The sequence below is a fragment of the Corvus moneduloides genome, chromosome 5 (genome assembly GCF_009650955.1).
Source record: "Corvus moneduloides isolate bCorMon1 chromosome 5, bCorMon1.pri, whole genome shotgun sequence".
Lineage (NCBI taxonomy): Eukaryota > Metazoa > Chordata > Aves > Passeriformes > Corvidae > Corvus > Corvus moneduloides.
In genome coordinates, this window is record NC_045480.1 from 41,503,859 (window position 1) to 41,517,056 (window position 13,198).

The 13,198-nt window shown below is 45.5% G+C and overlaps 1 long non-coding RNA gene across 1 annotated transcript; it reads right to left on the reverse strand.

The window, feature by feature from the left end:
- Positions 1-8,667: 8,667 nt before the first annotated feature.
- On the reverse strand, positions 8,668-11,773 carry LOC116444823. The gene is made up of 2 exons (XR_004240540.1): positions 11,026-11,773; positions 8,668-10,454 (listed from the first exon to the last, which is right to left on the reverse strand). It is a non-coding gene; the product is annotated as an uncharacterized LOC116444823 (long non-coding RNA).
- Between the last annotated feature and the right edge of the window lie 1,425 nt (positions 11,774-13,198).

Consider the following 13,198-nt stretch of genomic DNA (forward strand, 5'->3'; position numbering starts at 1 on the left):
TGATAATACCTATTTTCTCTATTTCTAAAAGCAGGATGGGATAACAATGCCATAATTACCTTGGAAGAGTATCAAAAAGCTTAATTAAGTAATATTTGTTAAGCACAGGAGGATCCTTGAGTACTGTGAGTGCTTCTGTGGCTTTACTTTGTCCAGTGGTGGTCGTTCACAAAAGTACTGAAATGAAGGGCAGAATTTAAAAATCACTATTTTCACAGACCTCAGCATCCCCTAAACCCGCTTGTCTGAGCCTGCTCTGAGGTAGTTAATATTTGCCAGGTGTTGAAATGCTCAGACACATTTCTCCCCAAGGTATTTAGAACTGCAATCTGCGGAGGCAAATGTAAGGGACATACTAGGAAACACACTAGAGTTCTTCCTGTGATCTTGTGATTCTTTCCCTTAACATTTTTGCACAGTTTCAAACCAATGATTAACTCTGCATTTGCAAAATCAGGGCTATAAATGAGCGGGGGAACTTGCTAGATGTGCTCTTGCACTCACGGTTTGGGCTGAGCCGGCTCCTGTGTTGCTCTGGCGCTGATGTGGACTGGGAGTGCGCAGGGCAGAAAGCGTGCTGTTACTACAAGCAAAAGCCAGGAGAAACTTTAGCTGCAGAGAGACTAAAGACTGGGTCTTTTTACCTCCACAGTAATTGATCAACCAGATTAGGCAAGGCTGGAGTCAGCTGCCTGTGCAGTGGGCTGGCTGCCCACAGGGCACAGGCCTCCCCGAGGTGCAAGATACTCAGATGACATTCTGCAGGGTCCCTTCAAGACAAGCAAGAACAAGGATCCTCAGGGGGAAGAGGAGGGGACTTTTGTGAAACAATCTCTCCAACACAACCAAGAAAACACCCAAAATAAAACAACAACAACAACAACAACAACAAATCAGGCAGGACAATAAGACCTACCGCAGATCTTGAAATGGTGGTGGCTGTGGTGGATCACCGTGGGTGGAAGTGGGGGGAAGCCTCCAGGGGCAGCAGGACATTGAGCCAGTGGTGTGGCATGGGTGGGGGGTAACAGGGTAGGGGGTAACAGGAGTCAGCAGAGCAGAAAGCTGAAAGCCCATCCACCATGGGTTTAACCACCATGAGTGGTTTACACCCTCTGTTGATGCTGACTGTGGTGGCCTTGCAGCCTCCAGGACGCTGAGCACCACAGAGGGGTGACACACACAGTGTGTCACCAGGGCACCATGGTTTGCTCACCAGCTGATCTCAGCTCTCAGCAGGTGCTAAAATATGGGGAGCAGCAGTATGCATGATAAAGCTCAGTGTTTTTCCACTTGTGTTCAGCCACACTGGAGCTCAGCTTCTGTGTTAGGCCCCTGCATGCAATGGGTGGTACTCAAATAAAATTGCTCACAGGAGAAAATTCTACTAGGTGAGGGTAAGAGTGGCAGAATGAGGTTCTTAACAATCTTGATAGAGTCTGTAAGCAGTCTAAAGAGAAGCCTAATTCAGATGCCTCGGTATGCAGCCTTTTTGATTACACCCACAAACCACCCACAACCTCCAAATTGCTATTCTTTAGAAACACCCTGCAGCATTTTCTGGTTTCCAATATACAGCAGTGCTCTAGGCTTAGCTGCTGGATTTGTGCATGCACATGCAAAAATAACTAATGGAGAGCTTGATCAGACAGCAGGATCTTTTCTCAAATGGCACATTTTAGTAATAAAGGAAATGTATTCTGTTATCCTGCTAGCATGGAATAATGAAACCATAGCTTTCCCTTCCCAGCTTTTTTCCCCTTCCTCTCCTTTGAGTCTTGTAAGGCAGAAATGATCCTTGGCTTGTAGGCTGCAGCAGCCCACAGGAGCTTTAAGAATAGTGTCAGAAACCCACAAAGCCACACTGTTAATTGGGGACTGGATCATTGGTGACGTGTTGGAGAGCAGTGCTGTCATTCCAAAGCAGCAAGATACCCTGCGGGTGCCAAAGCTTGACATTTCTGTGCAGAGGGAGAAGGGCCCCATGCTGCTGAGACATGTTAGTTTGGCAGCTTTGTCAAGCACACCATAGTCTGGGAGATCAAATCCTTCTTCCTGCAGGTCTGTGCCCATAATCTCTGTCCCTCCACACCTCTGAGAGGTGGAGCTGTCACAAGGACCAGTGAACATGTTGTTTCCATGTTTTCCTTGCAAGACATGCGTGCTGTTATTCAAATCCCTGTCTTGACACTGCTGCCTGTGTTGCCCAGCTGCTGCAACTCCCAGAGCAGAAGGCTAAAGAAAACAAGATGAGGCTGATATTTAGGCTGCGCTGTGAATTTCTGGTTTGTTTCTTGGGAACCTGGGGTTTTGTTTTAATTGCAATCTCAATTTAAAACACAGGACAGTAGGTGATTGAAGGGGAAAAAGAAAACCGCAACTTATTTTCTTCCCTTTCTTGCCATTCAGTGTGGTGTAAGAACGAAGTCTTCCCAGAGAGCTTCTGTAATCATAAATAAATCTAAAAGGGACAAGAAAATAAAAGTCCTGCTCCTCCTAACACTCTTGGCTTTTAAATACATTTTAAAAATATTTCAGTGTTCTTCTCGTGTTCTTATTAATTTCAGACCTCCATATTACCTCTTGTAACCACCATCCACACACAGATCTAATAAGGCAGAAGACTCCAGAATCTGCAAAGCATTAAAACCCTTGGGATATCAGAGGTAGAGAAGCATTGCTGGTAAGGAGTCGGCTTACGTTGTAATGTCAGAAGCAACTGGGGAGGTATAACTACACATTTATTGGCCTTTTCATCAAAGGAAACTGATAGCATGAAATGCAACTTGTACTCTGTAATGCAAACTCATCAAAACAAGAGTACAGGAAGCTCATCGACTTAAGCTAACTCTCAAATGAAGCTCCCTCCAAGGCTGCCCCTCAGACTTCTGCCTCCTTGGTTCCCAGCTCTTCGAAAAGAGCGTCTGTAGTGGTTTGGTCCAAAATACTCATTACTGTTTATCTTCTGTGAGATAAGAATTTGGAGAAATGCAAAGCAGGCACCAAACTTGAAAGAAGATAAAGAAGTTTATTAACAGACCTAAAAGAAGGGAAAAAAAATTATACCACCTTCAGAACTCTCCTCCTCCCCCCACCTTCCTCCCTTCTCCCACTGACAATGTGAAAAGACAACCCTTTCGATGTTCAGTCTGTTTACCACTTCCATAATAACCTTGTTCAGTCCATTTAGAAAGAGAAGTCTCTTCCTGCTCGTGCTATGAAAACATTATCACAACGAGCCAGCCGCCCACTTCCAAATTAGGAAGAGGTCTCTCTGCTCGCATGCGAGTCCCTTCCCCCAACTTGCAGCTTTTCCCGCAACTGCTTTCGAGGGTCCACTCTTGAAGTTTTTTTTTGGGGTACAATTTTAAGGTCGAGCCGTTCAGAAACAAAAACAGAGGCCCTTCTCCTTCCCTTGGAGCAAAAGGTCTTCCTCATCTTCATCGTTAGGACTATCTCTGGGAGCATCTCTAGGAACTGAGGTTTTCTCCTTTCCCATTTGGAGCAAAAGTCCTCATCTGGTCCATCTCTCTCTGTCCAAACTTCTCATGAAATTACAGCTGCGTCAGCATCTGCCTATCTCAGCACAGGTGCTTTTGCTTACAAGCTGAACACTCCACCCCCCATATCTTCATGAAATTACAACAGGATACTCGGACATATCATAGCTTTACAACAGAATTTCAGCTTTAAGCATCTCCTCTTTCTCTTCCCTCAGGTTTTCAGCTCTTCACAGCAATAAAAGGGTTAAACTCACCTCGGCCTTGCAGCTGGAATGTTGCTTATCGCTATTGGTCACCAGACAGCGGTGCCGCTTTTTGCTGAAATCTTGGCCGCAGTGGAGGCGGGGGGGGGGGGGGGGGGGGGGGGGGTGGGTGGCACCGAGCTGCTCTGGCTGCCCACAGCCCTGCTGGGGGGGTCATCCTGGAGCCGTGGACCGGCCCGGCCTGGCCCGAGCAGGAGCCAGGCCCACTGGCCCCCTGCTCGGGCCCCGCAGCCACCTGTCCCAGCAGCAGAAATGAGAGAGAGCTTGAGGGGGCAGTTTGTCTATTCTTAAGTGTGTATCACAGAGACGATCGCAACTTTAAGTGGCTTAAAGAATTGTCCATATTCAAACTGGCCAGCTGATAGGTTCTCTCAGGTCCGAGAGGAAGCTGTAAGCACCCCTTAGCAAGGACATGCCTTCCAGGACTATGCTGGCTAAGCTATGACAGCGTCCCCTGCCAACCCTGTGGCAGGAGAAAATCCCATCCATCATCTCACAGAGTTTTTCCAGTGCAACTCACGCCTACACGTATAAGTCAGTTTCTTGCCTTGCTAATGATTCTATAAGCTATCTCAGAGGCCAGCTGCCAGAAGCTGATGTCTCTGCAAAGAGAGAATTGTTTGGAGTATGCAGGAAGGTACTGTGTTCTCCTAGCAACCGAAGTTGTAAAATAATGTAATCATATCCAAGATAATGTGATAAAAGATTATATGATGCTTGTATCGGGTTGTTATGGAAACTGAAATAAGCTTAAATGCATGTATCCAGCATTTCAAACAAATAATGTAATTGTCTGCAAAATTACCTTCCTAATTAACCCCATTCAGTTTGCCATCATCTCCATTCATATATGCCTACTATGGGGCTGTTGTTAAACCTTACTTTCACAGAATCATAGAATGGTTTGGGTTGACAGACACCTTAAAGATCATCTAGTTCCAACCCCTTATGCCATGGGCAGTGATACCTTTGACTAGACCAGGTTGCTCAGAGCTCCATCCAGCCTGGCTTGAAGACCTCCAGGGATGAGGCATCCACAGCTTCTCTGGGCAGACTGTTCCAGTGCCCCACCACCCTCACAAGTAAAGAATTCTTTTCTTATACTTAATCGAAACCTACTCTTTTCTAGTTTGAATCTATTCACCCTTGACCTGTCACTACAGGCTCCTGTAAAAAGACCCTCTCCATCTTTCTCATGATCTGTCCAGCCTCTCACCCACCAGCATCCCAATTCCTTCTGGGCAGGGCTGCTCTTGATCTCTTCATTCCCAGCCTGTGTTGATACCGGGGGTTGCCCTGACCCAGGTGCAGCACCTTGCACTTGGTCTTGTTAAACATCAGGAGATTCTCATGGGCCCACTGCTTAACCTTGTCCAGGTCCCTCTGGATGGCATCCCATCCTTTGGGTGTGTCAGCAGCACCTCTCATCTTGGTGTCATCTGTGGATTTGCTGAGGGTGCACTCAATCCCCCTGTCTATGCCATTAATGAAGATATTAAATAACACTGGTCCCACTACAGACACCTGATACCTGTCACTGACATCCACTGACTACTCAGAGCCATTGACCACTGCCCTCTTGATGTGACCATCCAACCACTTTTGTATCCATCTAACAGTACACTCATAAAATCCATCTCTCTCCAATTTAGAGAGAAGGATGTTCTGTGGGACCCTGTCAAAGGCTTTACAGAAGTTCAGATAAATGGCATCGGCAACCCTCCTCTTGTCCACTGATACAGTCACTCAATAGAAGACCACTGGGTTGATGAGGTAGGACTTTCTCTTGGTGAATTGTGCTGGCTGTCCCAAATCACCTCCCTGTTTTCCATGTGCTTTAGCGTACCTTCTAGAAGGATCTGTTCCATGGTCTTCCCAGGCACAGAGGTGAGGCTGACAGGCCGGTAGTTCCTAGGGTCCTCCTTTTTACCCTTTTAAAAGATGGGTACAGTGTTTCCCATTTTCCAGTCACCAGGGACTTCACCTGTCTGCCATGACTTTTCAAATATCATGGAGAGTGGCTTGGCAACTACGTCAGCCATTCCCTCAGGACTCTGAGATGCATCTCATCAGATCCCATAGACTTAAGTACATTCAGGTTCCTCAGATTGTCACGAACCAGATCTTTATTTACAGTGGGATGGACTTTGTTCCCCAGTTCCTGTCCTGCTGTCCATCCACTAGAGAGGTGTGGGAAGAGAACTTGCCATTGAAGACTGAGGCAAAAATTTCTTGAGTACCTCAGCCTTCTCCTTTATCCATCTTAATAATTTTTCCAGCATTGTTTGCTTGGGGGGGAGTGGGGAGCATTACACCTTCTCTGACCATTTTCAGGGCCTTTACCGTGCCTCTGCCCAACCTTGTTTCTATTTTGTTTGCAACCTTCTTTTTTTGACCCTGCTGACATAAAATTTGTTATTTCATCCCTGCATGTTTGAGTCAACAGCTATTTGCATTTCAGTGCATCATCTAATATGGGCTTATTTTATTTTCCTTTCTAAACAACTTTGTTGCTTAGGGAAATGTCCTTAGGTGGTAGGATTTACTTAAGTCCTCCCCCTTCCTGTGTCCTGATGAATAACCAAAACAGAACTTCCAAGAAGAGAAAATACCAAGCCAAAGCCCAAGTGAAGATGACCCATCATCTCAGCCAGGCTGACAGCAGCCAGGAAAAGAAAGACATCCAAGAGAGGACATGCTGCAGCTTCATCCACGCTGGCAGAATCTGGCATCCTCTCCTAGATTTCAGTTTCCCCTACCAAAATAGTAACTAATTTCTCAAGAAAAATCAATTGCCTTGCTCCAAAATTTCCAGTTCTTATCACAAGATGCACTTTTAAAAAACATGTTCCACGTCTTTTGATTCTTTCTCTTTGAGACTGCATCAACGTCTAATTTCCACAGAGTGCCATTCTGAAATCAACCTATCTTCTGTAATAGTCCCAGTGGGCTGATGTGGGGAGATAATTGTTTTATGGATCAGAGTTTTAGTCTATGGTTCATTCCTGAGCTGTGGTTTTTAAAGTGATTCTAAAAGATACAATATTTAAACTGATACCTCTGTCAAAATTTTGGGATTTTTGCATTTTCTCTCTTTCCCACCTCCCCAACCTTGCTGCACATGGTGACAGTGATGATGGGTGGAGGCTGGGTCTTGTGCCACAGCTGTGGTAGGAGGGTACAAACTGCCCTGCAAGCCCACTGGAGCTGTGCCCTCCACAGGTTGCTCCTGCTAAAGATGCCAAGGCAGCTCAGCCGGAGGCGGCTGCACAGGTGCAGTAGGAACAGCCCTTTCCCCCCACCCCGAGCCCGACGCAGAGGAAGGTGGCGAATGATCTTTTCCCTCTGTTCTTCCATTACCTGCCTTTGTGCTGACAGCACAACCTGCACTCCAGGTGCTTCCCCTGAACTTCGTTGTTTCTAACCTGCTAACCACTTACCTGAAGCAGCACTAACGTACCAGCGAAAGCTTTGTCACTTTCAATACCTCAAAGAGGAAAAAACCCACAAAAAAACCAAAACAGCAGTAAAGAAGGTGGAAAGAAGGAAACAGGGTTGATGAATAACCTCAGCTGCCCCTGCAGAAGTGTATCAGACAGGCACCACCTGCCCGGCCAGCACTGTGCCCACCCGCCAGGAGAGCCCAGCTACACTCCCAGACAAAACCTGCTCCCTGCACCCACCTTCCCGTCTGCTGGAATATTTGGGGCAAACACCCTGTGCTTCATGGGCTGGCTCCAGGCTCTTCCCCATGTGATTGCAGTATCAGCCAAAAGCAAAGATAACCCAGCCCAGCAGGTGCTATGTGGAAACCAGCCTTGACAATGGGCTAAGCTTAAAAGCATCAGAGCTATTTGCTGCTTAAGCCTGACATGCTGCTTGGTTTTTAGCCCTACCAGCAGGTTCATTTCTGGGTGTTGGGGTTTTAGGAGTTCTCCTGGGTTTTTTCCTGTCAAAGGAATTTTTCCCCCATACTGTTGCTAGGAGGACAAATTGCTGGGTACTTTTAAGGAAAACAAAAGAGCTACCCACTAAGGGTGGGGTGCACCTGGCTACTCTTTTGTTTCACCTGGGTGTATGGGCAGTTCGGTCCCCGAACGCCGGAGAGGGAAGCTGTTTTTTCGTCGGCTGGTTTTTTTTCCTTCTGCGGATAAAGACCCCAGGACCCCACCTTCCCTGCCCCGCTGGAGGCTGGCCCGTGGCCGCCCTGCCTCACCGCTGCTTCAAGCCTTTGCTACGTTGTAGCCCTGCTCACCCTGCCTGCCCTCACCTCTGGGGGGGTTCCCCGTTTGGATACACCTCCTCTGCCATCCGGGATTTGTGCTCCTCTCTGCTGCTCCAGCCTGCTGCTCCAGTCTGCCGTTCCTGAGGGTCTGGCTGGACACCGGGATCAGCTGCCCAGGGGTTTGTGAAGCCTTTGTTCCATCCCTTCCTGGGATCCCAGGGCACCGGTGCCGCGTGCTCCCCGAGCTCGCTCCGGAGCGCCCCCTGCAGCCGCGGGGGAACCATCGCACCTGCCCTGCTCACCGGGAGCCGCCAGCGCCCCTGCCGGCTGCGAGCGGAACTGCACCCGAGGGGAAAGGGCCTGACAGCCGAGAAGGCTGGGACTGGGTTTGTGATTGTTTGCTGTTACTGCCATAGTTATTGCTGCTTGTTTGACTGGTTATACACATATAGATATATCATAGTAAAGAACTGTTATTCGTGTTTTCCACATCTTTGCCTAAAAGCCCCCTTGATTTCAAAATTATAATAACTTGGAGGGAAGGGGGTTGTATCTGCCATTCCAAGGGAGGCTTCTGCCTTCCTTAGCAGACACCTGTCTTTCAAACAAAGACACTGGGCTGCAGAAAATTCCCCAGAGGGCATATGCAAAAGGAGGGAAACAAATTTGATGAAAATATAATTTATCTAGCTTTTATTTCTTCTTTTTTGCACGACGATGAAAACAAGACAGGTAATGTCCTCTCTGTAAAGGCACAAGTAGCTCTTTGGATGCACTAAAAATGCTTTTTGAAATAGTAACATAAGGGCTTTTAAAGTAGTATGCTCTATAACCAAATTACAGTAGCATCATGTGTAATATTCCTTACATTTACTGATAACTTCCCAGCTTCCAGTTCTTGGGAATGGGAACTAGATTAATTTAACTTTGATACTGCACTAAGACCCAGGGAAATGCCTGACTGAGTGACATTGTGTACATCATACATTTCACACCAACCGCACCATCCTTCTGCACTTGCAGTTGCTACCAATTAATCCTGGGCTCCAATACCTTTCCTCCATCTGAGCATGATCCAAAGAGCCACCCCATTGGATTCAACAGGAGCAGCCAATACACGATGGGAACTCTGAAAGACATAAACTCTATTGCAAGGTAGGCACTGCAACACACAGGTGCCTGTTTTGAAACCACAAACCAGGAGCTCTAATTCTCTGAGCACTTGCTGAAGGACAGTATGCGCAGCAGGATCGCATTTTATTATTTTATAACTTGTTCAAGTGCCTCCAAACAGTTAGGCTTAGGATTCATATTTATTAGGAATTTACCTAAAGGGGGATATCTGGACATGAATTTAATCTTTTAATAGGTCTGTTTTGCAGACAAGAAAATATCAAAAATCAGCCCATCATTTTGTTTGCTCACATATAAACACTGAAGTGAAAAAAAGGAAGAAGATCTGTTATTTTTGCCTCCTTAGAGCTAAAAAACTTAATTTGAAACTCCAGCATCTCTGAGAACTTGATAATAATCCTAGTGGTGATATGTAAAGGGTTGGAGGAGTTTCATACAAAATGCTCTTACTTTAGCTACTAATTTCTGTGAGGCTCTTTGCATGACTTCATCAGAATGAGTTATGCCAGCTTTAGGAGAGTGGATCACTTATAAAGCACATATAAATGATGTATTCAGAGAGTGTTTTGTGTTCCAGCTGATAAGCATTAATTGTATGCAAAATGGCATACAGGAACTAATCACACCTCTTTCTTGCAAGGTAGTAATGGCCATTTGGTTAGGAAGCCCATAGTTTTGGATATTTCTAAGCTAGTCTTACAAGCATTTTAAGATCTTTAAGAAATGAGCAAGGTAAAATTTGTCCAATTGTTATAAATTAATAAAAGATGCAAATCTAGCCATCTGCATGAAGAAAATGGGAAGGTAGGAAAGGCTGTTTCTAATCCAAATCCCCATGCTGACTCCCTCTGCAGCAGCGAGGAAATTATTTTCTCTGCTCTCAGCCCCAGCTTTCCCCCTCAAGCGCTAGTGCTAATTATACCTGCCTCACTGAGGTTTTGTAACAAACAGCCTGTGTGTGAAAACTACTTTGATGCAAACAAGCTCCAAGTTTTAGTAATAAACATATGGTGAATGACATTTTGCCTGGATTTACGCACTGGAAGAGTTTATTTAGATCAGATTTGGAAACTGATAGCGAGTCGGAGAAACACTGCACCATTTCTCAATCAATAAATAAATACTTGCGTGTACCCTTTGCTCTAAATGCATGGCAACCTGGCTCTGCGCCAGGCATTAGACAGACGGTGTGCTCGGATTTTTTGCCCTTATCTTCATTTTTGTGGAGCTCATCATCCTCTCTTCCAATGCTTGGTTTAAGGGCAGAGGGGGAAAGTGGGAAGGTGGTGAGACCATCCAGGGCAGTGTTCCAGCACCCGTGAGGCAAATCTGAAATGATTTTCATATTAAGGCTCTCAATTACTCCTTCTCAAATAAGTGTTTCCATATGGACAATTGTATGACAAGTGGGACAGAGTGGTTTCTGCATCCTTCAACTGCAGCTGCTGATAATTTTTGTAGAACAGGACGGATTCCTTCACTTCAGACCCAAATTAACTTTCTAAGATACGTGCACCTTCTTCTCCTCCTCTCCCTCCCCCCCCAGTCTTAAATTACCAATACCACAATTCCACTGGGGAACTGGGAAAATTAGGGTATAAAAATGTTTATTTTTTTTAATAGTTTTAATTACCGTATTTTTAAAACCCTGTGATTTCTCACATCGCTGTGGGATAGCTATTCTAATTTGAGTTGTGACAATGTACGTGGGTATGGAATTAAATTTAAATCTGCCATGGTTACTAACAGCTATTGTTACCACCCTTGCACAGGATAACCCTGATGTTTTGCTCTGGGGCCTCCCTTTCCACGGCCATTTTCCACTCTCAAGATTTAAAAGAGATCTCAGCGCCTGAACCTCACCAGTTCTAGCCATGCTCTGGAAACCACAGTCACTTACATATCACCCTGGGACTTGTAGATCTGGCGATGGGACTGCTCTTGATGATGATGAGATGATGAGAGATCTTGATGAAGAGACAAGTTCAGAGCGCCCAACTGAGCCACACTGTGGGCCTTTTTGACATTTTTCTTCTGTGCCTACTTCTTCGGTCCTGTTATCTGAAGTTTGAGACACACAGACATGAGAGATGGGGTTTGGAGTTACTCAGGATGGGGCATGTCCTGGAGAACAGTTCTACCAGATAGAGAAGGGGAAATAAACCACCAGCGGCATTCATCACAGAGGCCTCTCTCTGGATTTTGTAAGTCTCAGACAAGGAAGGACTTTAGGGTAGTTTACCCAGTGTGGCAAAATTTGAAAGCCCCAGTGATTGCAGAAGGGATCTGAGGGTACCAAGGGTCTGGGCGGTAGAAGTAGAAAGATCTCCCTTGAGAAAAGTCATGCTGGCAAAACAGCCTTGCTCCTTGCAGCCTAAAAACACTTGGAAGAACAACCAAACAGCTTTCCTTCAGTAAACACTATGATCACATTGCCTTGCCTCCTTTTTTGGTCTAATCTTAACATTTATGAATGCACTCAAGACTATGGGAGCAATTGGGATCGTCCCAAAGCACAGACCAGGGAGTCCCACCCACAGCATGCACAAGTGTCCTGGCTTTTGCGCAGGCAGCTGAGTAGCCTGTCTATGCAAAGAAGACCAACAAGTAAAAATAAAAGCCAAACAACAACAAGAAAAGTGGCAAAACAACAGAATAAATTACTATGTAACATGAACATTTTAATAAATGACAGGGATAATGATTTTTAAATTATCACTTCATAGCTGATGTATTTCTGCATTAGAGGCAGCATTTCATAATCTATATGAACTGTGCTGCTTTACAGATGTTACCTTTTATAATTCCCATTGAAAAACTAAAATGCTGATCCAGATGACACAGCTGGTTAACATAAGTATTGTATTTTCAGATTTCCAAGAAAACTGTCAGGATGACTTGAAAAAAATATTTGGTTTATTATTTATAAGAAATGCTAGCTTTCCAATGCCAGCTAATTCACTTAAGATGCTATACCAGTGTGCTAGGTTCAGCTGAGCAAGGGATTTCCAGCTTTGCACAATTATGGCTTTGGCAGCTAATACTGCTTGCAGCTGGGGTTTTTTCCCTTTGGTTTTTGTTTTTTTTTTTTTTCCATGCAAATTGACTAAATCCCTGAGTTTCTTCATATGCCCTAGAATATAAATCTGCTGGTTTCAAGGCAAATTAGTTTCATTTTAAATCATGTTAATTTGTTTTTGAGGGTAAACCAATGATTATTTAACTGCTTGGAAATTCTCAGATCTCACTTCTGGATGTGTGTGTGTGTTGTCTGTCCTGCACGTTGAGACCTGTGGGACCAGAAGATCAGTGATAGGAGGATAGGCACGAGAGTGGGGAAGAGATGATGGGGTTTGCAGGGCATATGACTGCATGGAAACTTTTCAAACCAGGTCCTGTAGTGGCACAGCTGAGGTGAGGGCAACTCAAATGAGAAAAAAAAGGCCTGGAAAATGAGAAGTGACTTTTTTTTGTGTCAGACACTGCAGAAGGGTAAGCCTTGAGTGCATTTTTAATACCTAGTGGAAGACGAGTAATTAGTAACAACATTAATGATCATAAGCATTGGTAGTTTCAGTCCTCCAAGATTTTATGATGTCGAAAGAGTAACTGTCTCCAGGAGGGCTCTCGTGCAGGTCCACCAGCAACGCACCGGGGGCTGCGGCATGGAGAGGCTGGCACAGGGACAGAGCAGTGGTGGGAACACTGCTCTCACAAAACAAACAGATGAACTGAGGGCAACGGGTTCCCCTTCCCATGCAGATCGATGGGAAAGCTGTCTTAGGGCTATGAGCTGGCAGGCATCACATCTCTCTGTTTCCTGCAGGGAGATAAACCCAAGGAAAACTTAGAGACAGTTGATGGGAAGGGTCAGCTCCATGCACCAGTGTGCCAGGTGGTCCCTGGTGATTACTGAAACACAGACTGTGGTGAAAACTTCTGGGAATAGATTAATCCCTATGCAGATCAGTTTATATACCCATCAGGAGCCATCAGGTCTCAGAGGGCATCAGAGGCACTGGGACCAGCCAGGTACCAGCTCCCAGGCTGCCTCTGGAGGCAGAAATGGAAAT